The sequence below is a fragment of the Onychostruthus taczanowskii genome, unplaced genomic scaffold, assembly GCF_017590055.1.
Source record: "Onychostruthus taczanowskii isolate IOZ18803 unplaced genomic scaffold, ASM1759005v1 scaffold4, whole genome shotgun sequence".
In the NCBI taxonomy this organism is placed as follows: domain Eukaryota; kingdom Metazoa; phylum Chordata; class Aves; order Passeriformes; family Passeridae; genus Onychostruthus; species Onychostruthus taczanowskii.
In genome coordinates this window covers 4,802,819-4,828,858 of record NW_024501459.1, presented here as the reverse complement: position 1 = coordinate 4,828,858, position 26,040 = coordinate 4,802,819, and the positions used below count along the sequence as shown (strand labels likewise).

The window sequence follows — 26,040 nt, the reverse complement described above, 5'->3', positions numbered from 1 at the left end:
ACTGCTTGTACTGTAACCATGCAAAGCAAATATTCTGTAGTAAATGTAAGCTTTATTCAAAGTGTAGCTTTAGAAGTCTTTATGGCATACTCCAGCCTGGATTGCCAGTGCTAGTGCAGGGAAGATGGCAAAAGGAAAACTATAATGACAGACCTTTCATGCTCACAAGAACTTTGGAACAGTCAAACAGAAAACCTATGGGTCAAATGTATTTCCAAAATGTGTCTGTATCTCTTTGCTAACCCATGGCATCCCGAGCCATCCCTGCAAAAAGGACCTCAATTCCTCTACACTGTCTTCTCAAGCTGTTTACTCACCATGGGTTTGTTAAGTATATGAGAAAAAAATGGATGGAGAACTAAAAAAACCTGGATCACAGTTGCATGAGAAATGGAAGTAGAAATTTTCTTCTTAAAAAGAAGATGAAATATCCTTTTGGCAAGCTAGCAATCAAATTGTGATTTTCCTTCTGATAGAACTGTGTCTGGTATGACCAGGACACAGACCACCAGGGACAGACTTCCCAAAGAAACACAGCATTCAGGGAGAAAAGCAGTGTCAAGGATCCCAAAGGGCCATTCTAAAAAAGACCTTCTGCCAGAGGTAAAGCTTTTAAGCAAGACTGAAATCCCATTAAGGAAAAAAAATAAGGAGAGGAACATCAACAGCCTCTTATGGTGGAGAGTTTAAATAAAGTCAAAGCTATTAGTGGAGACAGTGAGGAATCAGAAAAGAAACAAAGGCAAAATAGTTGGTGTACTATGAAAATCTGCACTGTTGGTTTCACTTATGAAACCATGATTCTCCTCTGAAAACTTTTTTTGGGCTCACAAAGAACTCTTGCATTTTACCTCTTCTAGCAGGAGAGAAATCAAACAACATTTAATATTCAGGGCTTATTGTGTGCAAAGTAGAAAATGCTTATGCTAGCCCTTAATGCTCACACTGAAGGAGGGCCTGCTTTTTGGTGTTGCCCCTTCTTTTGTTAGTTTTTAAGGCGGGAGGTGGGGGAAACACTCCACTGAAAGGCCCACATGGCCATGTATGTAGATCTGCTTTTGCTGATATCGCTACCACAGACCTAAGTACTGCAATTCAGGAAACACAGAAAATCACTGAATGATTTCATGAAAAAAAATCATAAGCCCACTGAACTTGCTATTTTGAAATCCAATATAGTATTAACTGCAATAAAGCAAAGAATAAAATCCAACACCACAATCTCAGAGATACAGTGATGCCTGAATAAATCAAAATCACCAGTTCTGGTTTGTGGTACAGAAGTTTACATTTGAATGCAGCTGGACTGCAGTCAGCTAGCCAGCTCCCACAGCAGCCCCTCCAAGCCGTATTGATTTCCAGGGAAGAAAAGGCACTGTAAATCTGCCTGAGCAGCATTGCGTCATACTTTTGGTTGGCTTGAAAAAAGCAAATTAAATGTTTTCCATTAGCATGGTAAAGAAGCTATACAATTTTGTTTTTATTTCAAATAGAGTCTCAAGTTACAGAACACTTTAGCTAACTCTGTGGCAAGGACTAAATGCTCCGTGTTTGTGAAGCCAGCAATTCATGCTTATGTGAAACCAGATGTGTGCACTGCACTGTTCCCAGGGCTGGGAAGGGCTTTTAAAATGTGTTGCTGTCTGTTAAAGAGGACTCTGCTTTTCACTTAGATCACAGAATACACTGAAGCAGAAACAACACATTTTTGCCGAGAAGGGGAAAGATGGGAAGAGCAAAGGGTCAGAAGCAGAAGAAAACTTTAAGGCTATAAAAACCACACACACAGAACAGCATAGGGGCAATGCTGTAGTACAACAAAGAGCAGCAGTTTTAAAAAGCAATAACCATAACATGATTTGAGGTAACTCAAGAACTCCTTGATCAATTATTCATATAATTTACAACACTTACAGCTGCATCAATGAGGAAAAGGAAAGAAAAAAAAACTAGGGCAAATATAAAATCTTCACAGCTATGAAGTGTCCTTGATTTTCACCAGAACATTTGGCTGTCTCATATCATGTGTTTCTAGTTAGCAACAAAGGGAAACAAGACAGAGAGGCACAGAACAAACTGCCTTGTTGGAAGCAGTGAGAGTGTTCAAGGCTGCATTTCACTCATGGATGCTGTGCATCACCAAAACCCAGCACTACACTAACACTGCTGTGTTTGAAACCCAACCACCATCCCACCTAGACACATCCATGCATCCCATGGGGTTATGAGGATACCTTCTGTGAAGTCTTTACTCTCTCAAAGCATAAAACTACACTTCAAAAATAAATAAATGTTTAAATAACTCCCAGAAGAAATGCTGTGTCTTTGTAATGTATGGTTATCTCAACTTGTACTGCTTTGTGTACTCCTAAGGCAAATGTAACAAAGAGAAATGTTACAGATATAAGTATTTCTGGATGGGTTTTTTTCCTTCAGTTTGAAATAACTTTGCAATCATCAGCAGCAGCTTTTCTGCTCTGTCAGGGTTTAAATACAGTGTCCTCAGTTGTTCAAGATGACCTTGCTAGTGGACTGGAGAAACATGAGTGCAGCTGAAATCCAAGAAATGTGAAGCAGAGAGAGGGCATGGTGCAGCAAAGGGGGCCTAACTGTGCCTATTGCACTCACCCCCTGATGTGTACAGCAGACCATGAGGGAAGATTATGAGTTGAAGCACTGACACTGCTAATGAGAGAACTTAACAGCAATTTTGATTTTACTCCATGGATGGAAGGACAACAAACTTTGGTCTAGTTCAGAGCTCTAATTTCAGTTTAAATTAAGATCAATAAAGGATTAACTAGAAAAACCTGCAATTCTTCTCAGGTGAATCAAGAAATATTCATTTAGGAAGCTTTCCAACAACAAAGTTAGCACCTTGCAACAGGTAGTTTTCAAAAATGGAGAAACTGACAGAACTTTAGAAGCACCTACCTTCAATCCTAAATAAACATTCCACTACTATTCACTTTTTTCAGCCAACTCTCTACACTTAGTTCAATTAATCTTGTCAGTATGAAGGAAAGATCCTGCATATATCATCACTACCTTCAAAACTCTGGCAAACAAAACCATAGCATAGTCAAATCTCCCCAAGTGTGTGCAACTGTAACATTGAAAATTTCAACAATGTTATTGGGGTCACATGTCCTTTTCTTCCATCAGTATTTATCCTGTACAAGCAAGAATGGGCTGTGGATGCTAAAAAATTACCACAGTGCTGATAAACAGATAATCATCATATACAAACCTCATTCTTCTCCCGTTGCTGAAGATACCAGACAGTGTTTCCATATTTTTGTGGCCACTCAAAGCGAGCTCTGAATATGGCACTTAAAGTGGGATATATTTCTAAAAACAGAGCATGCTGTAGAGCTCAGAAACAGCCTGTTCCCTTGCCAACAAAGAACTGTAGATGTATCTTCCTACTAATAATCTAAGGAATTACTTCTGGCTCTAACCTACAATGCATATTATGTTGTTTTCCTCTCCCCTCCCCCAGAATTTGCTATTGCAACATTTGTATCAGGTAGCAAGGAGCTATACACACAAAAGAAGGAGAATGCTCAGAGATGCACTTGAGTGTTTATTACACAAGAAGAAAAATACTTATTTTGAGAATTGTATCAGACAATTCAATTTGCTTGAAAAATGAACCACTTTACCTTGGTGTGAGACTTCTGAACTCCTGCTAAGGCTGTCTGGCGCGTTAGGAGGTCTTCACCTTTAGCAGAGGCCTCCAGATGAAGGCAGATCTCTTCACCTTGGAACTCCCAGAGGCTCCCTGCAGCAATGCCTGGAGACACAGCAACAGGGAAGGCATTTAGTTTCATCATCAAAGCCACAGTTTGAGAATGGATAAGAGAACAGTGTCCCTAAAGGCTGCATCTTGGTTAAAACAACGGAAATTTCCAAAATTAGAACCCTACATCTTCTTTTGGAGTTAAAGGTTTCAAAAAGGTGCTTAGCAATAGCGGACAAGCATTCAGTTAGCTATAGATGGTCTCTAGCCTTCATATGGCCAGTCCAAACAGCATAATCTCCAAGCCCTGAAATTTAACAGGTGGCCTACAGGTATCAATTCTAAATTTCTTTCATGTCATTATTTTCCCCACACTGAAACTGCTCAGAGACATGCAATGGATATGATTCAGGGCAAAGAGCACGAGTGTGACACATCATCTTCTTAAGGGACTCATACAGTCCTGTGCCCCTGCAGGCAAGAAACACCACCTAGCCCCCCTGCAGATGACCTCCACACAGCTGACAAAGCAGCCTTGTTAGAAGTCCACTCTAAAACACTGTCTTATGCTCAGAAAAAATAAAAATCCTTAAATTCCACCATCAGAAGGGGAGGATAACAACATTGCCTTCCTGAAATGAATATGTTTCACCATTGCTTTTTACATGCAAAACAACCATACAGAATTCGGTAGTTTACAAGCTATGACCTAAATCCCTGCTTATATTCTTTTTCTCAAAATGCCACCTGAGGTAAGACCAGCTCTAATCACACAGAAAAGTACTTGGGTACATGAGATTTCTGTGGTTTGGTTTTATTTGACAGTATGTGGTCCAGCACCCTTACTGGCACAAGCAGATGGCACAGCAGCTTCCTTTAAGCTAACAATTCTGAGTGGCTTCAAATTACTTTAATTTTCTAATCAGCTATTCAGTCTAGAAAGAGGACTGCAGTCAGGTAACAGACCATGAGATGAAACACAGGGCTCCTTTAACAAAAATCTCAAAAATACATGCTTTTTTAACAAAAATCTCAAAAATAAGAAACAGCTTAAGCACAAGTTCAAGAAAACCTTTTTTGGTCTCATACTGTTAACAAACCAAACAGGCAGCAATATTTGTCAGATTCCAATTACTTTGGGCTTCTTCACTCAGTCTTTGGATCTTGACATCAAATCTGACTGAGTTTGGGTCTTGACAATAGTGCACCAAAGATAACAGTTTGTTTGTGTTGGGTGGGTGGATGAAGTCTCATCTTGAGAGACTGCCTTTGAAACAGTTGTACAACAGAAAAAAGTAACAACACGGGGATTTCAGACAGACTGGTATCTGCATGTAAATATTTAAAATTAGAAAAAATAACAAGAGGAAGATGAAGGCATAAGTATATTCAGAGTGGCATAGCATTACAGCTACTCAGCTATTATGAGGCTGCTGTAGTAGTGTTATTCTGGTATTTGGTAAATGATAAAAAATTTTAAAACATGGCAATAAAAATAAGTTTTTCAATCTTTCCTTGTACAGTACAACAAAGCACAACAACAGATAATCAGCCAGAAACACACTCTTGTACTGTTACAAATTATTCTGATATCCAAATTATTGTATTTTAAGCAGCAATTCTGAATGATGGTCATTTCAGTCTAAAAACCAAAGCAACTGTGTAAGCAAAAGGATCTCTTTAAGTTCACACTTGACAAGTCAAAGGGAAAAAAGTGAACATGGTCATTAGCTGCAGCTAGTAAATCTGTTCCAGCCATGTTGCTTGGCCAACAGCCTGAGCAAGTTCAAGTACAAACACTTCTATTTTCAAGTTGAGTGACAAATTTTAACAGCTGTCAGCTGGTCAGGATAGAAGACATTCCCAAAATCCCCAGAAGACTGCTAGATGTACTGCTTAAAAACAAAAACTAGTGACAAAATACTGTAGGGAAAAAAGGTTGTGACTTTTTGTACAGGTAAATATTCAGCTTCACAAATTCCTTCCCTTCTGCCTGTTGAAATTAGAGTCCATTTCTTTCTGTTTCTCCACTAAATTGCTGGTTTAGAATCTGCAAAAAATATGCTCCCAAATGTATATCTGGTGTTAGCAATGTTACCAGTCTCATAAGGGAAATAAACATCAATCTTTCATGTTTAAAGATTAAAGTATTGTATTGAGTGTGTGTGTGCATGCATCTGCACAAATATATTTATATTAAATAGCTGAACAGTTATCAGTCAGCTTCTCTAAAGTGCTCAGAACTGCACCTTTAAAATATTTTTATGAACCTGTTTTGTATTTATAGACTACATCCTGAGTTTCAGCCTTTATCCAACAAGCTGGAGCCTTTTATGACACATGTAGTTTCCTGCTTTGCTGTCCAGTATCAACAAGTCTTTAGGCTTTTTTTTTCTGAAAGGACTTTTCATCCTCAATTGCTATGTTCTTCCTCTCTTGCTAAGTATAAAATCAAAGTTTTAATACTTACAAAAATACACATCTCATGGAAGAGAAGCCAAATGTAATTTAGAAGGATTCATGAATCACTGAATGAATGGCACTCTTATTCTAATAATCCCAAAGGCATCAATCTAAACCATCAAACCTGACTCAAGTCTACCATAATCCAAACTAAAGTCTTTAAAAATGTAGGATTTCCTTAGAAAGAAATAAGCTGATATGGAAGCTCAGCAGCATGTGATTAATAAGCATTTGATAACTTGCTGCTTTGATAAGGCGTTACCTTAACCTCTGTCACGGAGGAGAAGCATAAGTCAGGGAACTGAAACTAGGCAGCTGGAGGAACCTAGCTACTCAAAGAAGGTATACTTTGTGTCAAAAAAAAGATATGCAGTCAAACATCTGTGAGAGAATAAAGTTATTTAACAAAGCAGAAGCGGTGGAGAAGACCTCAGCTCTGTACATAATTAGAAACAAGGACATATCTAGCAATGTGTATTGTTGAAAACCATTCAACCTTTTTAATGCAGACCCTACATTTTCATAGGCTGCAGGTACAGACTCACTACTCTCACATCTCTCTATAATTTTCAAGTAAAAATCTCACATCAAGCATAAATTAAAAGGTATAGTCAATTTAGAGAACACAATTTTCAGAAACATTAGTGGAGTTTTGTAAGAAAGGGTCCATACCCTCTAACTCTGGCAGTTTCTACTCATGCAGACAGACTTATTTTCATTTACATCAATAATAAAACTAAGTTGCAATCTGTTCCCATATTCAACATTAAACCCCAAAAATATGGAGGAATCAAATTTAAGATACACAGAAAAACCTCAGGTCAGCCACTTCCCACAATTAATATTAATACATTCATACTTCACACACCACTACTTTAATTATTACTCTATATTACTTTTGTTGGCTAGTAAAAAGTATCTTCAGTACTGAAGGTTTTACTTCTGAGGTAGAAAAACATTCATTTTTTTTCTGACGTGATACCCAGCTGTTAGAAGTATTCGCCCCAATTCAGATCAAGCCTAATAAATTTCATTGCAAAGTAAGACACCTATAAGATACTAAGAGGAGCTTTACTCCCTGCAAATTTTGATGAAAATACTGCTAATTTTCGCTAGCAGAAGTTACATCCACTGGACAACTGGAAGGTAGCAACAGCTTTAAAAGTTTCAAGGTTCTGCTACCACCATTCTTGCAGCCATGAGTATCTCACTAGGAGACTCTGGTTCAGCACAGCCCCCTTGCCACTGTCAGGGAAAGTCACAGTACATTTGCAGAAGTATAAAAGTGCACTAATCTCCTAAACGTTAATTATACTGAAACAAAGCTTCAATTAGAAGCAGATCTCCAAGTCCAACACACTAATACTTGGATTTTGAGAAATATATTTGCAAGAAGATACAAAAAGCAGATATTCATTTTACCTTTATTAGTCTTCTGCCCACATTCTCAGCTACTCTCTTTTCTACTTTCCAACACCAAGGGTTTAATTTACAGTTTGTATCAGTTATTAAAATATAATATGAACCAAAAAGAAAAAGAACACAGAAAAACAGGTTTTCTGGCCAGCCCATTACCTCGTTTTGCAGGATAGGATTTGTTTTTCTGAAGTTAAAAAATAAATGAAAATACGTACAGACATCATGACAGAGTAATTAGAGTGCTTGAGCATCAGTAGGCAGCCTAGTAAAACAGGGCTCCAAAGATGAGCAAAAAGAGATGGTGTGTTTTTTGAGGAAGGAATTGTTGTGGAGGGGAATGAAGGGCAAGGAAATTACAGTACTTGAACAAAGCAGCAGCATGGATGGACCTGATGGATTTCCATGCCGTTACTTTCTTTGTGCACCTGAGAAACAGTTAGATGCCAAACAAACAAATTACAACAAAAAAGGAATCAGAATTAGGTCTGCTAAGACAGGTGGCTATCAAGAGGATAAACACAATTCCAATAGAAAACCATTCCTTCAAGAAACTGCACAGAAAAGCATCAGATGATGGAAAGTACAGGTGGGGACCTGAAAGCACAGTTCGAGGGGTACCAACTAAAAACTGCAACTGGGAATTTATGAACTGTGTTTATATGCTAATGTACTACTTCCTACCCTCTTCAGTCTTTGTGAACATACACCTCTTGCCAAAGCACTTGAAAGAAGAAAGCCTGTAAGCTTGTGAACATTCCTGGGTTTGGTGGCAACAGCCAACTAAGAGTTCAAAGAAAGGTTCCAAAAAGAGGAAAATGAGGCACATGATGAAAAGCAAGTGTAATGATTCAAGAGTGGGGTGTTGTAAGAAGCAGAAAAGGCCTTGACACTGTGCAAGCTCTGCTTAGGAATAAGAAAAACATCTCTGTAATATCAACACTGATTTCAGCACAAATCCAAAACATGTCTCCAGACCAGCTATTATGAAGAAAATTTACTCTGTCCCAGCCAAAACCAGCACAAAGTGACACCAGAAGACAGGCTTAAGAAGGGTCCTGGTACCATGATTAATTGTAAGTAAGTAAGACCAGGAAATTTATTCAAAACAATTGGGTTTCTTAAGTTTTCACTGTGAAAGGGAATAGGAAAATACCTCAGTGCCTTATTACTGCAAACACTACAGAGAACCATAAAATAGGGAATAGAAGCTGAAATTAAGACAAAATAAGACCTTTTGTAAGAGCTTTCAGTGAATTCTCTATCAGTTAAAAAAAAAGTCAATGAAGCTACTAAAAAGAATATCACTAAAGTAGTTAATTTTGAAATTTTCAAAAAATAATGCACTTCTGAGACATTATTGATGATCCAGGGAAGATGTCGGTATACTGTCTCAAAGTTATTTCCTAAATATAATGGTTTCTGAATGACAGCCTGGGTATAACCCCACAAATAATCCAAATTCTGAACTGTCCTGCTTTTCAGTTTGCCATTTACCTTTATTCATTTTTCATAGTCCTCATGAAATCATAACCACTTTGTTGTTCATAAGATGCAAGCTAAGTAATTAGTTTGACTTTGGAACAAACATTAGAAGCAACCATATGCTATCACCATCTTTGCCTGCTATTTGGAAAAACCTGAAGACAAGACATTGATGCAAATATACATGAGAGAAATTAATTATTTGCAGCTCAAAGGGGAAACCCGTATGTTACACTGCCTGCCTGAATTCTAACAAACAACAAGCTTTCTGAAAATCAGCAGCATTTAATGGGCAGAACTGGAACTCTACTAAACATAAGAAAAGCATGGAAATATAAGCAAAACTATGCATGAGACAGACTTTAGATCTAACATGGGTGACACCTCTCTCTAGCTTTTAACAGTGATGCCATTATCATCTTAAGAATGATAGTCTGGAATACATACACACTTTCAAAAGTCTTTGCAACATCAAAGTTACATAAATGTTCCTTAAGGACTTCAGATTTGGACTCATGATTGTTTTTGTTACAAATCTGGCCACAGTAGGAGAAGTAGGATTTTTATACAAACTATAAAACAAATTTGCTGTAGCCCCTAATCTTTCCATCATCTTGGCAGATCTGCAGAAGATAAGCTGTGCAAGAGACATGAGAATCCTAACCCTTCCTGGTAGTGAACCCCCATCTGAGATGTGTTACTTCTCCCTTGGGTGTGCCCAAGGGACAATGACCAACATTCAAAGCAATAAAAGTGACACCCAATTCCATTAAATAATCAGATCAATGCAGCTCTCAGGTTTTCAGCTCACAGTCAGATGCTGAAGCAAAACCTTCCCAAGCAATTTTGCCAGGGAATGATGCCAGGGAACTGCAAGAGTGGTTCTCCAAAGTACCTGAATGACTAAAGGCAGTACGACACTTCCATCAGGCCTACGGGAAATCACGAAGTAAGAAAGTGCCAAATGGCTACAGAAAACCAAGCCATGCACATATCTGGGAAGAGTTTTAGGTCATCTTTATTTGCTCACTGGCCAACACAACAAGAACTGAATTTATTACATAAGCTTCAGAACTAGAACAAGCGCAAATATTAATAATGAGAAGCAGCAAATGCAGAGGAAACCCCAACAGCCCATCCCCTAGCCACCCAAAAAATTCCTAAACAAAACACTTCAGAAGTGTTAGGCCCAAAAAAGTTAGGCACTTCATAAGAAGTAAGACACAACTACCTGAGGTAAACAGTCATTGATTTATCAATTCATTACACATGACTGAAACACAGATGGACATTACATCCTGTAAAGACGAATTTTCATCTGGCATGAAAGATTCTCCAGCCCACATTTCTACATTCAAGTTTCCAAGTAAAGACTTTTCATCAGCAAGTTATTAAAACCCCAAAGCAGCAAGAATTCACTTTAATCTATCTCTGCTTGAGGACATCCACTTGCTTACCCTGCTTCATACTCAGACTGTCAGTTTTCTCTTCACGACTCAGTACAACCAGGAAGAATAACTTGGTTCCTGATTATTCAACTGTAATTGTTTCTCTTTGGATGTTTTACAGCTGGAGGAGGAAAAGATACAAACAGGTGACCTCAGTTTTGACTTTAAATCAATCAACAAATGAAATGTTAGTAATAAGAGACATGAAACAGACACATTACCCATGATAGGAAATACTAAATCTACAGCTGGGCTTCAAAACAAAACCCTACAGTCCACTTTGCTGGGAATGAGAAGATATACAAAGCTTTGACTTGGGGTCAGGCCACAGGGTCAAAAATACAAAGAGGATATAAATCAGACATTATTTCTAAATCTTACTTGCCAAATGACAAGACGGTGAATACGGAAGTATTTATGAAAACATATCAACACTGAAAAAAAGGCAAGTACAAGGGCATGCAGATGTCAGCCAGTCACAGATGTGCTGCCTGCTTTAGCAGCCAGACCTAATCCCTGTCCCCAGCCAAGCTGCGGGACCCGGCTCTCACATCCAGGTTTTTAAGCAAGACAGTGTATAACGGGGGAGTACCCCAGGACCCACACTACTGACCAAGCTGGGGATTCAGGAAGGCTCAAGTCAAGACACCTCAGAGAACACACATTAAAAACTCTTCCTAGAAACTACATTAAGCCATTACTGTTGTTTATTAAATATACCTAATACTGGACTACAACAAAGTACAAGGAGTTTGCTGCTCCCCTTTGTTGCTTCCCTTTGTGATCTGTTCCAATACTGCACTATCATCATTAACAGGAACAGTAAAACAGCACCACACTTGCAGGAAAGAGTGCTGGCTATAGGATATCGATGATTTAACTTTAATGAGGCTGTGGAAAGAGTCCTTGCATCATGCCTGGCATAGCATGGAAAAGGGATGTCTTACCAAAAGCCTTCCTCCCTGGACAGCAAGAAGTGGAGCCCATCTCCAGGCCGTGGGCTCAGCATGTAGGATTACTCAGCAGATGGTGACGAAAGCAGGAATTAAGTGTAACATGCCAGCTCTGCAAAAGCCTACCTCCATCAGAGGTATTTAATAACAACATTTCTGTCCTGCACACCACAATTTTGAGAAAGAGAGAAGCAAACAGTAATGTAGTTACTGATGCAACTCCAGCTTAGAGACAGGCCCTTTGAGGTAATTCTGTACAGAAGGAAAAAAAAAATATATAAGATGCCACAAATGATTACTTTTCTTTGTTTAAAGCTAGTTACAAAAAAAAATAAAAATTGTTTCTTGTTTATGCAAATTACTACTAACCAGAATTTCGGTGCAACGGCAAAGCATTTCCATACCCCAGAGAAAGCAAATCCAGGACCCTGTTCATCTCCAAGTAGCAGAAAGCTGGCAAACAAGCAAGGGGCAAGCGGCCAAACCAACCACTACTGCTAAGAGCAGCATAAATCAACAGTTTGAATCAGGAGGCTTTATGCTTCCTTTCTGAGGACTCGGCCACTTATTGCTTCTTTTAGAAACATTTATCAACCTTGTATCAGGGCACTATGGAAAAGCATGAAAGGGGCAACAGTTGCGGAGTACCTCCATGGGTTTGAGCCTCTCGACTGTCAAATGTCAAAACAGGAGTAAAAATTTAGAGACTACAATCTCATACTGTTCTGACACAAACAAAACTCAGCATAGCATTAGATAACATAGAACTTTGACACTTTTCTCATACTTTAAAAAGATCAAGCAGTCACATCATGTCACCAGATGCAAGACAAAAAGCCATGGACAGCCACAGGCATAGTCTTACTCTGACAACTCACCCTCATTTAACAGCACAGAGTCTGGGGAAGAAGAAAAGAGTAGAGAGCATTTTAAAAAAAAGCCTCAACTTTACAAAATGGAAACAGAATTCACAAAGCAGATAGCTACTTCAAAGCACCAGTCATAAAAGGAAAGGTGCATGGGAGTTTGCAGCTAGTGAGTCCACGTCATCAGCCCATAAAGCGAGGATGCTGCTCTACCCTGAAGCCAAAGGGCAACTGAGACTGTCCCATCCTGTCACTCTCACCCTGAAACTACCCCACAATTCTTTTTAAGTAATGAGATGGACTGCTAACACTTACACTGGTTAACCTTTGGAATCTCAAACCCACAGCTAAGAAAATTATGTTGGTCATTAGGGTAACAAAAAATATCTCCAAAAAAACCCCAACACTTTTCTACATCAAAACAGATATTTTTCACTGCAGGCACCCACATATCCCTAAAGATGTTTATTTTGATGATTTCAACAGGCTAATAAAGTGTTGACATGGCATTCTTCCTTGTGAAAGTTGACAATATGATGATCTTGCAGAAAATTCTGTGCAAGTTATTTACAAAGACAGGCACCCAAGCAAGTACTAAATCCCAAACATCCAATTTGAACATTCTGAAGGACAGTATGAGGCATCTAAGCAGATGTTTGTGCAACACACAAAATTAATCAAAATTATCAAAAGCACTATAAACAGAAGGAACAAATTTTAAAAATAAGTCAAACATCTAAAGAGGTATCTATCTTAATTTTTATTGCAGTACTATAGTTTCTACTCCTACATTCACATAGTGTACAAACATTGCATTTAAATGACCAGTTATCACCAGAGAATCAGAAGAGTTTGCACTGGAAGAGACCTTCAAAGGCCACCCAGTTCCACCCCTCTGCAATGAGCAAAGGCATTTTCAACTAGATCAGATTGCTCAGACATTCAACCTGACCTTGAATGCTTCCAGAGATGTGGTATCTACTACTGCTCTATGATCATAAAAAGGAGATAAATTTTCAGAAGCATGCTTTCTCAGACCCTGCTGAGAAAATGTTTCATGTGATGCAATTCAAGCAGAATATGTTTCAATCTGCTTAACACAAACCAGAGAATTATTTTATTATATTTTCAAGAAAAAGCAGTGTATCAAAAGTCACCATTTGATAACGAACTAAAAAAAAAAAAAATTAAATAAAATATGTGGGATGTGAACAGAATTTGACAGGTATTCCTAAAATACATTTGACATTATTCTTTTATGTGTTTTATGTTTTTAATGATCCTGATAATCTTTGCTCATTTTACATGCAAATAACCTAACTATGCAAGTTAACTTTTTAATCCAGCAAATTTCAAGTGAATTTCAACACTTTAAGAGTTGTTGGGAACAAACTTTCTTTGTATTGACAATACTTGAGCATTTACACTGCATAGCAATTTAATCAGGATGTTATAATTTGGTTCTGTGTGGGTGTCAACTGACTTGCTTCAAAGTCTGCCTCACATCTACAGAAGTTATTCACAAAGAAGATGCAATTATATTAATCACATGGTCTGACTACAATGTCTGAGGCTTCAGCACATCTCCCTTTGGGAAGTCAGGACCTGCAGCTCCACATATGGAAAGATTTCCCATGAAAGCAGTAAATCTACTTCTTGACTTATTGCACAAACCCAGTTTGCAGGTCCTGTAGCAGCACCTAAACAGTTTCCTGTCCAATCTCTCCTATATCCACAAGATCTTAAGCAGGAACAGAAGAAAAGGATTCCTATATTGGCTTTCCCTAACACAAACATTTTGACTAAAAATTACCTTTTTTTCCCTCAAGTCTGCCCTCTTTCATACAGTGCCAGACATCAAAACACAAACTAAAGTTCTAAATCCTAATATTTGAAGGAACTAAACCAGAAACAACTTTAAAATGCCAACACAAAGGGCAGCTAAATTAACCTATTTTTTTTTTTTTGTCCATAGCTTGCAAACAGAATGTTTATGAGAAGACTCTTATCTTGATTTACATAACTAGCAAACTGATGGAAAATTCATTACATTCCCCTGTGCAAATTCTTCCATGATTAATTATCCTAATTTAACTACCTTTGCTTTCAGGTCTAGGGTGACACAAAAGATTAAGATAAAATTAAAGGCTTCATACAATTATTTTCCAAGTTCGTTTAAACGTCTAATACAGTAGATTATGTGTAAGAGCCAAGAATTCATCTATTCTTCCAGTTTAAGAGCACTCTTCCCAGCGTTTCCAGTTTAGATATGTAATACCAGGCCAAGCCACTGGTGCTGTGCAGCTGAACACACAGGGCAGTAGCTGCTGAGGAAGAGGACCAGGAAAGCTAGACAAGGCCAAGTGAGAGATTTCACGTTTTACCATCTCCCAATGAACTACAACAAAAATTGACAAGCTTCCATATTGATTTGTTTATTTTGCTGATGGGGATGTATGTTTTCAGGAAAGCAAAACAATTCAGTCCTGAGGCCCATTTTGTTCTATCAATACCATAAGACCTCTTTTGGGTAGAGTGTGGTCACACATGGGTCAGGAGGCTGGGGACATGGCATGGAGCTGGAGAGCAGGCAAGGGGAAATGCCAAGGATCCCCAGCCCCAAGCTTGGCCCTACACTGACAGACCCACAAAGAACAGGCTCCTGTGAGGCTCTGTGATGGTGTTCAACATTACACTGGGGAAGGATGATATTGGGGTGCTGGAGCACATCCAGAGGAAGGCAACAAGGCTGGTGAAGGGTCTGGAGCACAAGTCTTGTGAGGAGCTGCTGAGGGAGCTGGGGGTGTTTAGTCTGGAGAAAATAACGCTCATGGGGGACCTTACTGCTGCCTACAAGTACTGACAAGAGTTGTAGACAGGTGGGGGTCAGTCTCTTCTACCAAGTAACAGGACAAGAGGAAACAGCCTCAACCTGTGTGAAGGAAGGTTTAGATTGGATAATAGAAAAAAATCTTCACCAAAAGAGCTGTCAAGCATTGGAACAGTCTGCCCAAAGAAGCGATGGAGTCACACTACCTCTGTGTAGAGGTGGTGCTCAGGGACATGGTTTAGCAGTGGATTTGGAAGTCAGTGTTGGGTTAACGGCTGGACTCAATGACCTTGGAGGTCTTTTCAAAACTACATGACTCTATGATTCTCAGGTGAACATCTTACCACCCTGATGGAAAGGAAAATGCTCCCATCTGTGTTTGAGAGCAACAGTGCTCCCCCAGCAAGGAAGCTTTCTAGCCATGCAGGATAATTTTTGAGGAATAAAGCTTTAAGTTATTAATAAGAATGAAATCTCTTGACCTAGATTTTCTCCAGCTTAAAAAAAAAAAAAAGCATATACACACATAACACAGCCTTCCTCTACAAACACAAACATATTACACTCATCATACAGCAGAGCACTTCAGATGCTGCACAGTGAAAACAAGAAAAGGCTTTTTGTGCTTCTCCCAACCCAGCTTTGTCTTAAGAACATGAATACAGATGATGTTTGATTAAAACAGAAACCTGAACCCGAAGTAGCATGTACTTACTTTTCAAAAGCATTTTACAATTTGATTTTCTTCTTGCCTGCTGTGATAATTGATGAAAACTACACAGGGATTAAAATAAGCACAGGTGCGTGTCTACATAGTTCAAAGAGATTTGATCTCAAATGAAAATAATAATAAAAATATAAAAAAGCTTGAGTATTTTTAGGAGTGGATTTAACATAGCCTAACCAAATAAGCCTAGATTAGAAGCAGGATTTTACAGTCCAGATTTTATGTTATTGAAATTTAAAATGTGTATTTCATAACGTATCAGAAACTTTTGTGAGCAGTACCTGATTTACTTGCATTTACAGCCCTCCATATCATAAGTGTCAGAGCAGATCCAGAGAAAAAATAAAGGCACTACAAACAGTAAAGAGCACTAAAATACAGTACAAGAGCATGTGTTACAAAAGACATTTGGCACTAAATCAACCTTATTTTTAAATTTGTGAGAGGTAAAAGGAAAATCTACGAGCTGAGAATATCTTTCTGCCAATACACAAATCAGCACAAAACCCATGCTTATTTTCTTTGCCAAATTTATCCTGCTACAGCTGAATCACAACTTCCTTGCACCCATGAGGTCAGGAACCATTTGTAAAGAAATGCACGATACAGCTAATCTTTGTGTCAGCTCATCTACCTAATGCAAAAAGCCTGATTTTCCCCATTTTTCAGTCCCAGCTTCCACCAGCAAAGCTAACTAGCATGTTGCTAATCCCAAATTTGTAGCACTACTTTGTTAAACAGATTTAAAAGACAAATGTACACAAATCACACAGGATAAAGAATTTATTCTGTGGTCAAGGCTTACTGCTGAGCCTCTATTAAGAATTGAAAAAAACCAGCAAACCAACAGCACTCAATTGTATAGAAAACATATTTATTTGTCTCAAAGGAAGACTCTATACTTATATAGACATTTTTACATAACAGCTGCTTTCTTGCCTAAACTATCTAAAACACTGTTCCTACAATAACATGTATTCAATCTTCTTTCTGAAGCAGAATCCAATATATTTTTAGGCCTCTGAAAAAAATAACAGCAGGAGATTACAATTATATGGACCAGAGATGGAAGAATTCCCTATCCTCCCTTTCCTCCCCATGCAGGGGGGCAAGCTCCTGATGCCATCGTATGGGACACAAGAGCTAATCAGCAATTCCTCCCAACAGGCTTAATTTTTACTTAAGCACCTTTTTGAGTCGTGAGAATGAGGGAACACAGGCAATCATTTCACAGAAACACATCAGTGAAATTGTCAACATCTGAAATTTTCCCCAGTGGCCCTCCTGGCAACTTTATTTACCTCCATACACTTTCCTGTACACCTTTGCCACGGATTTATACTTCTGTAGCACCCAAATATAAATTAACTCCATGTCAAACACCTTATTGACTTAGTGGTTTTGAAACCCCTGAAATTTTGACTTTAGATTTTCACACAACCCTCAGAGGACTCACCAGGGCACCAAGCCCAGTTTTGCAATAGACCGGTAAAGAAACAAATTAAGACATGAAAACCTAGGAAAAAAAATTAACCCACCACAAACACATACTTCTAGGATGTTTTCTTTAATCAAAAACCCATCCTATGCCATTACTACACAATTCAAAAATATTTCTTTTACATCTGTTAGAACAGCAAGAAACTAATTTTCCTGTTGCTTAAGCCATCTTGTAAGCTTGCTGTTGATTTAACTAATAAAGACAGATGATTTAAATAGCTCCCTAAACGCAAAACTTTCAAGGATAAACAAAAGACTGCATAACAAGAAAACAGTCCTTTACCAACTTCTTGTCAATTAAACATATTGTTAAACAAATTTAGTTGCAAGATCTCATCCTGGCCAATATAAAATCTTAGATGCAGTTCAATTTCTGCACATCATATTTAAAACTGCAAAGATCCTAAAACTACAAAAAGCAAAGCCACTAAAAAAACTGAACAATTACTTTTCACATTTCACAAAATTCTGCAGGTCAGGTCAAGCCCTGAGGAAGACAAACACTGCTTTGTTTTTTTGTTTTGGTTTTTTTTTTTTTTTTGTTTGTTTGTTTTTGTTTTTTTTCTTAATTATGGCATATAATTCTGTACATAAGAAACCATATATATTTACTATAGAGTTTGAAAGTAACAAAGAGGGGACTAAGGCATGCATTGAAAAACACTTAAGACTTCAAATCCAAAATAATTTAGGCACTTTAAAGCAACCTAAATATAAAATTGCTGTCATTTAGTTTTAATTAACACATAACCAATTTGTTTTCTGCATGAATTTGCATAGCACATGGCTAATTACTACCTTGTGAAGAGTCTGAGTGGGGGGAAGGCATAAATCTTTACACAGTTCATCAACAATAAAAACCAAAATACCACAGTGAGAGCCTTTTTTTTTTTTATTTTTTTTGTGACAGCAAGTATAAATAAAAACATGCTTTTTAACACATAGGCAACTAAACAGGAATAAGGCTGTAAAGAGAATCAGTGCAGGAAACCCAGGATTAAGGCTGAAACTTCATTCTAATCCTGTTCACAGAAGTAGCGGTCACCAGGCAGCATGTGGTCTGGGCATGCACCTGCAATACACAGGCAGGATTTAAAAGTACTTACAAAGAGATCAAGTTTTCTCTGAGAAAAGTTTCTCTTTGGCTTAGGAAGTGCAGTATCTGCCTTCTCTAAAAAACAAACAATAACCACGCACATCAGCTTGTCAGTGATTTTGCCAGAATGATGCCCTGGATGTGACACATGCACAATCCATCATTCCTGGGGATTGACTTGACAGTAGGAAAAAGCTCAAGAGAAGTCAAAAAAAAAACCCAAAACAAAAACCCCCTTGCTGTGAACATATTAAGCAGTTCAAACTGACAGCCATACCACACTACTACTCCGTGAACTTTGCATCACCTTTATGTAAATTCCTGTATTAACTGATGAAGTCTACCCACTTGGTAAAGGCCTCAACAAACTGAGGAGCAGAGGAAGAATCCTTCAAACACAGTGGAATTCCCCTTACAACTAAATAAAATTATCATTTATCTGGTGCTGCAAAATGACTAGTAGAAGAACAAGGCTAATCTTTAAATATCATCTCCTTTTGCCTCCCACAACCTTTTCTGATACCTCTGTACTACCACATTAGGTGCTGCAGGAGGAACCTTCCAGCTGGGCTTGGCACCTCGGGAATTCCAGCTGTCTCTATCTGGGAGCTATTCTGCTACACCTGGGAGCTAAATGAGCATTCTCTGGTCCACAGATCCATTTTATATCATGGAAAGATTGGGTCATTACTAAAAAGTGCATGGGGAGGGGTTTCTAAATCCTGTGATTATAAGTTTAGCATAGAGTACAATAAAAAGAGAGCCCAAGACAAATATACTTTCCAGTGCAGCAGCTTTGGGAAGCATCGGTTTGCCTCTGAGATGGAAACTACTGCTTTCAGTCCTAAGTAATTTTGTTACAAAAGTTGAAATACTAACAGAGCAAGAGACATTTTGCTTACATTTGATGCTGTTTTCTCTTAAAGTGGAGGAGAACTGAATTTGGTGAACTATACCCATAAACTGGGTTCAACTCCTACCCCATTATTAGCCGAATACTAACAATAATAAACTACAATTCAACACTGTGAAGTGGAAATGCTTGGAGGCTACTTTCTGACCCTTTCCCACAAGCTGATTGCCATCAGGAGTGGTTTCATACCACTTCATACTCTACCACTAGGCTCTTCTATTGCCTGAAGAGTCAGCTGCAGTCCAGCAACAGGTATCACACAGCAAGGGACAATTCACTTACTCCCATACACCATATGGATGCTTGTTCATTTGAAATCAAGCTACAGGATCCCATCACTAAGTAAACAAAGAATTTTATGGCATTCATTATTATTTTAAAGCTCTCAGACATCAGCTGCCATATCTGACTATGAAGAAACTGTCAGAGGCAAGCTAACAAGCTCCTAAACACTGGAAGTCACTGAGCCGATACTAAAAGATACTTGGAGAAATAAAATAGCAGTTTCAAACTGTAAACAGTTATGTTTACGTAATTAAGATATGCAAATAAGGATAAACAAAAAGGAAGAGGAAAAAATCTTAAAAAGCTCTGACTATATCTGCAACCATTTTCCTACTTACAAAGCCACAGCCTTGACTGACAATCAAGTACTAATACTAATTGTTATTTAAAAGTTCATGGTAATTATATAACTTATCCTTTTAAACAGTTTACTGTATTAAATACTAAACAGCTTTATCCAGCATAAAATCAAGCCAAGATACTACAGAGCCCCTTCACTGCAATTCTCAGTTTTTCTTTTGAAAAGAAAACTCATTATGTTCTATAAAGAGAATAAAGTCTCCAAAAGAAGACTAAATTCTTTCTCAAAGGCAGGCTCTGAAGAGATTGCATAAAAAGAGATTTTATTCTTGGCTCCAAATATGAACATTTGGGAATCACTACTTCTGAGAAAGGACTCACCCACTAAAAGGCAGAAGAATTTATCTTGAAAAGTGGTGTGAAATTTCAGGGGAAAAAAAAAAACCACATGTATTTTGCACTTCCCAGCTTTTGATACTTTTCCAGTTAAGACAAAAATCTCAAAACAACCTCTTCCCCACATAACTGTTTTCTCATAGATGCTGCCAAGCTATCTTATACCACCAGCAAGAACTTCTACAAGAAAGTAACTATTTCCAGACAATCCAACTAAGAAGACTGATAGGAAGATAAAAGTAAGAGTATTTCAGATATTTTAGGAGAGAACCTGGAAGAGGGACCTGGGGAATACATTTCACTGGGTGCCCACCTCAGTCTGCCTTGTCACCAGTCTGTTCAGCATCCTTCAGAAGATGTGGGGAAGCAACACTGTAGCTCAGAATTCATGGACAACCCCTCAAAGCACAGGGCAGGGCAAGAGTTTGAGCCCAGCCCTCTTGCTAAGGACTATGTTCCTACCATAGCTAACAGTCCTCAGAAGGGCAATGTTTTCCTTTGGATGCAGATCATGTACTGGAACTGCTTCCCCAGATTCAGTCCAAACCAGCTGCAGAAAGGGAAAGCTCATCTAGAAGATTAGATCAGGTCCCTACAGAAAAATTTAAGACTTTTAAACAAAGAATATTATTTGTGTGTGGACACATGTGGACACCATAATGTTACAGAAAGAATACCAAGGGATTGAGAGGAGGAGTCAGTCTCCTGTCTCCAAGATGACTCAAGATCACCTGCAGACATCCACAAAACGTTTCTCTACTGTTGAGGAACGCTGCGGATCCCACAGCTAATGGCACAAATCAGAAACCAACTCCTTTTCCCCATCTCATGCATGCATGCTTTCCTGGAAATGTTTTTGGTTTTTTGTGTTTTTTTTTTTTTCTTTTCTTTTTTTTTTTTTTTTTTTTTTTTTTTTTTTTTTTTTTTTTTTTTTTTTTTTTTTTTTTTTTTTTTTTTTGTTTTGTTTTTTGGGGTTTTGTTTGTATTCTCATACTGTTTAATGTGAAGGATTTGTTATTTCTCTCTAAGATGCAAAATCTCAACTATGACCTGAGAGTGCTCTGTAAGGCTGAATTCCTGGCACAGCATCCAACGAATCATCTGTCATTCTCCTGTTAAGTGCCTGTCACAGAACTAGAGACACCAAAGGATTCAGGAGGGATGGCCAGGTAGATCCTATGGTCCAACCCAGAGGCCAGCCATGTCCTAATCCAGAGAAGAGACAGCGCAGGCCATGTCCCATGGGCTCCTGCAGGAAGCCTGAACTTGGGGCACAGCAGGGAGCCTCTGTGCTTTCCAGGAGCTGCCTCTTCCCAAGATGATTGGGAAGCACAGCTGCAAGGTGCACCCTGCTGCCAGGACAAGCCCAGCACGTGCATCCTGCCTTCAAGATGGAACAGAGGACTGAGGAATGACTGCCCCAGCAGGCCCTTGGCCTCTGCCTGGCTGCAGATGTGTCTCCATGAGCTGCCTTTACAGCAGGAATAGGAAAAACTGGCATCAGATGGTGGCTATTTTGATAACTGCCCTCCTATCACAAGTATCAGTCTCTAGCTAGAATTACTGTACCATGCACCAGCTCATCTTTTCTTTCCCCCGTTTTATTTAAATACCCACACCCTGGAACGTACCTAGGAGTAAATTAAGGCACTTGTATTATATAGGTCAAGTCCTGGCCTGTTCATCTACATACATTAGCATACAGGTAAAAGTACTACAGACATCAAAAATGAAGCATTAATGGTTAGCTCAAATACACATCCTAGGCACTGTTAGAAGGGAAAAAAAAAAAACAACTAAAAAAATTTAAGACAACAGAAAAGTAACAACAGAGACAGTAAGGCGGTACTACATTTGAATCTTTTTCCCAATAAAGGTTTCCCTTGTGAACACTTAGATGTATTTTATGAGTAGACAACATAATGAACCAGACGTCTTAATTTTATTTCACTTTACATTTTGTTCATGGTCAGGCTGAAGACCAAATATATAAATCAAGATAACTCTGATCTGTCTTGAAATGTGCTTTTAAATAATCTGAAAACTATGTACATGATTTCCATGTAGAATACATCTCTTTTCATGAGAACATATCCCCTTTCTTCCCAAATCAGAAAAGAATTGGTTAAAACAAAACCATCATGTAATTCAGAACACGTAAGCCAGTATGTTCTGTAATTTCCCATCAAGGAAAGTTCTCCTATACTTTAAGCTCCCAAAGTCTGTGAATTTATGATCAGTGATATCACAATATTTAAAAAAAAAAAGAGAAACTGGGCAACAAGCCAATGGCACACTTCTTTCACTGTCAGAAGCCTTCAGACGTATAAGGCGCAGAATCCACAATTAATTTGGCCATACTCTAGCACTGTAAATCCCCCCTCCATATCCAAGCTCTGCCTCTTCTTTACCCTTGGAGAACACTTACTACAGCTGGCAGTGAAACTTGTAGGGGAATGACCACCGAGTTTCTGACATTCTCATTTACACTTTTATTAACTGCCATGTCAATGAGTTAGTTGATCATGTAAAAAAATTGTAAGAGCTGTTCAACGTGGTGAACAAGATATACCTCACCTCAGTTCTGTTTATTTTGTTGTCAGAGACCGCAATCCTTGGGATTATGAAAAAGTGAGTTCTGACATTGACTTGAGAAAAATCCCAGCCTAGGAAAAATCTCTGCATTTCTGTGTAACTCTGCAAAACAACTTCAAAGAAAGAAAGAAAGAAAGAATTTGTGCCCATGTGACTGCTCTACAGAAGAACAAGAGGCCATTATCTCCACCCCAACACATCAGTTATTCTAATAACACTTAAAGTGATTTTTTAGGAGTTTGATATTCTATATTAAGAAGAGAAAGGTATTAAGGAAACAACAGGAAATGCACAGTTGCAACTCCAGAACTATAATGCAAAAAGGACTACATGGAGGACTGTTTTATTGCTCCTATCAGCTCAGGATATTATGGTACTGAATTACACTTCATTGAAGCCAGACTTCATGGGGACAGTCAGCACTCTTCTGCCTGGTTCAATGTCAAGTACAGCTGACATAATTTTCAAATATAAAAACATGACTTTCAGAATTTGCACTAAGCTGAATGAAGTATTCCATGAAAGCAAATCACACTGATTAAGGAACAGGTTTTTTTGCTTCTCATTACAAGTTCAGCTTTAAATTAGTAAAAGTTGAAGACATGGGAAAGACGTAGGAGAAAGACTGAAACCTCACAGCAGGCAACTTCACATTAGACTGTGTCCCAGCTACCATAATACAAGCTGCCTCCTTCCTTCATGTCCAACTCAACCAGCAATTCCTTCAGGCTTGAACCTGCAGCAGCATGTGACAGCCTCTGGCCTGCAGAGCTGCAGTACTAACCACATCCACTGCAAGGGCTTTTTGGATAGCAGTCTCTGTCCTTCCAGTCTGCACCTTGGTGCCCAGCTCAGCTGCAGCACCTACAGGGAGCAGCATTTTCAGGGAAAGTGTTCTGGGCACACAGCAAACTGAAACAAAGGGTACTGCAAGAGTGAGCATGGGTCTGTTGGGTGGGCAGCTCTTCTTCTCAGCATCTGTGCTGATCCCCTCTGAGCAAAATATATAATACCATCAGTAAAGCAAGCCTTACTGTCACTAGTGGCATTTGATTAGCCTTAGCAAATCTACATTTGATTGACCACAACAGCACAGGAGGCAAATACTCCTCTCTGCTCCCGGGCTCAGTAGCACAGCCCACACAATCTAGTAATGTATACGTAGGAGGTGGAGTGTGAGGATCTGATTTCATACTGGGGCAAGGCACCTTGTAAAAAACTCTTTTCAGCAACAGTCACCCAGAAGTAATATGGAAATCAAATTAGTTGATTGCAACAATCTAAACAGCATCATTTGATATGTTCATAGATGTTCTTGGATAATGAAAGTTTAGAAGGAGAAATCCTATATTTTATTAAATTCAGCATAGCTGGGGGACAGGGCCTCTCCCTATAGCTTTAGCCTACTGCATTTTAGGGCAAGTAATGAAAACATTAATGCAGCTTAGCCAGCAAAGCACAAGTTAATTCAGCTCCTATCTCTCCAAAGCCTATAATTCTCTGGTATAGTCTTCATGAGGAGCACTTTAAAATGTTTCAGATATAAGATGAACATCCATATAATCATCTCTGCACATGCCTGTTTATGAGAGGTATGGATGCTACTCCAGAAGGCACTGCAGAGCACACAGTTCTCTTCCCAGGCACTGGAAGCACAAGCAGGTTTACCTGCAAGGTTAGGATACAAAAAGTAAGCCCAGGAAATGGCATGCAGGTTTCACCAGGACACTATGGATAAGCTGGTCATGAGGACACAGCTGTTTCACAGCTGCACACACATGGAAGCCCAGCATGAGCTATAAAGTTGACACAGCATGGGCTCTGGGGACAGAAGGGGCACAGTAGGAATGCAGGACACCAACAGAGGGAATGTCAAGCAAAATTCAAGAGCTGCTTAAGATGCAAGGTGCCACTGGAACCCAGGGAAGCCTAATACTCCTAATTCTCCATATAATGCTTACAAAGGGGTCCTCTAGGACAGTCCTGTACCAATTATTTTAGCCCAGTGTCTGATTTCTCCCTCTTCACCAGATAAGCCCTTAACTCCTGGTGTTAAGGGAGGCCTCCTTATTTTTTCATTCACCTTCAGCATTTACTCAGAAAATTTTTCTTCATCCTTGATCCTTCCAGCCTGCATAATAACACAGGTGATCAAGAATAGTAGGCCACTGACTCAATTTTGCATTTTTATTACATTTGGGAAAAAGTCTGCTGCAATAATCTTGTTCTAGCTCATAAGCACCTCTGTTCTTTAGTATATATTCTGGATAAAGTCCATGTAGGCAAACTAGCAGGGTGATATTTCACAGAAATCTTTGTCTTCCTGGTCCAATCTCTCATTTAACTCATGTTTGCTGCCAGTTTCCAGGTTCCTAGGTCAGGAGACAGTGTTTCACACAACTGCCTAGTCTGCCAGGATGGATGGCTTCATAGCTGGGGCCACAGCATCAAAACAGCATGAAGGTGTACAACCACGAGACTTTCAGGAATAAATAGTATCAAAAAATAAAATCAGAAAGGCCAAAGAACAGTCGATGGTCCCACCTCTCAGAACTACAAAATATCCATTTAAAATTCCACTCCCCAATGCAAAGAAGCTCCCAGAAGGGTGTGCAGCAAATTATTGCCCTGAATACTACCAATTTTACATTTGCCAAGTGAAAACCATTTGTCTATTTGTGTGCATTTCTGCAATTGCACTTTTCATTCATTAAGATGAGAAATTGCTTTTTTACTGCAATCTGCTACTATTCAGATAGCAAAACAAAGTAATGTCTGGAAGCAGGCTTGCTGTTTTTGGCTTTAGAAGGGTGGGGGGTTTTTTCCCCTCTCTTCCTGTGAGAGGAAAGCTTTTCCCAAAGGAATCAAGCAATTTCATAAAACAAATGTAAAAACAAAGAACACTTTTGTTTAAGGACTGAAGCATTTGTTTTGGTTTAAGGGAGATTGAGAGGGAAGGAAGAGAGAAATGATACTGATCATCTTTCAATTAAACGGGGGGGGGGGGGGGGGGGGGGTGTCCCCC

General features: G+C 38.8%; 1 protein-coding gene across 3 annotated transcripts in view; it reads right to left on the bottom strand.

The window, feature by feature from the left end:
• Positions 1 to 26,040, bottom strand: part of FAM110B (family with sequence similarity 110 member B) — a 113,668-nt gene that overhangs the window by 79,280 nt on the left and 8,348 nt on the right. For all 3 annotated transcript variants that reach the window (XM_041413028.1, XM_041413027.1, XM_041413031.1), the window contains exon 2: positions 3,666 to 3,796. The gene's annotated coding sequence lies outside the window, so the exon portion shown is untranslated. The remainder of the gene's footprint in view (positions 1 to 3,665; positions 3,797 to 26,040) is intronic.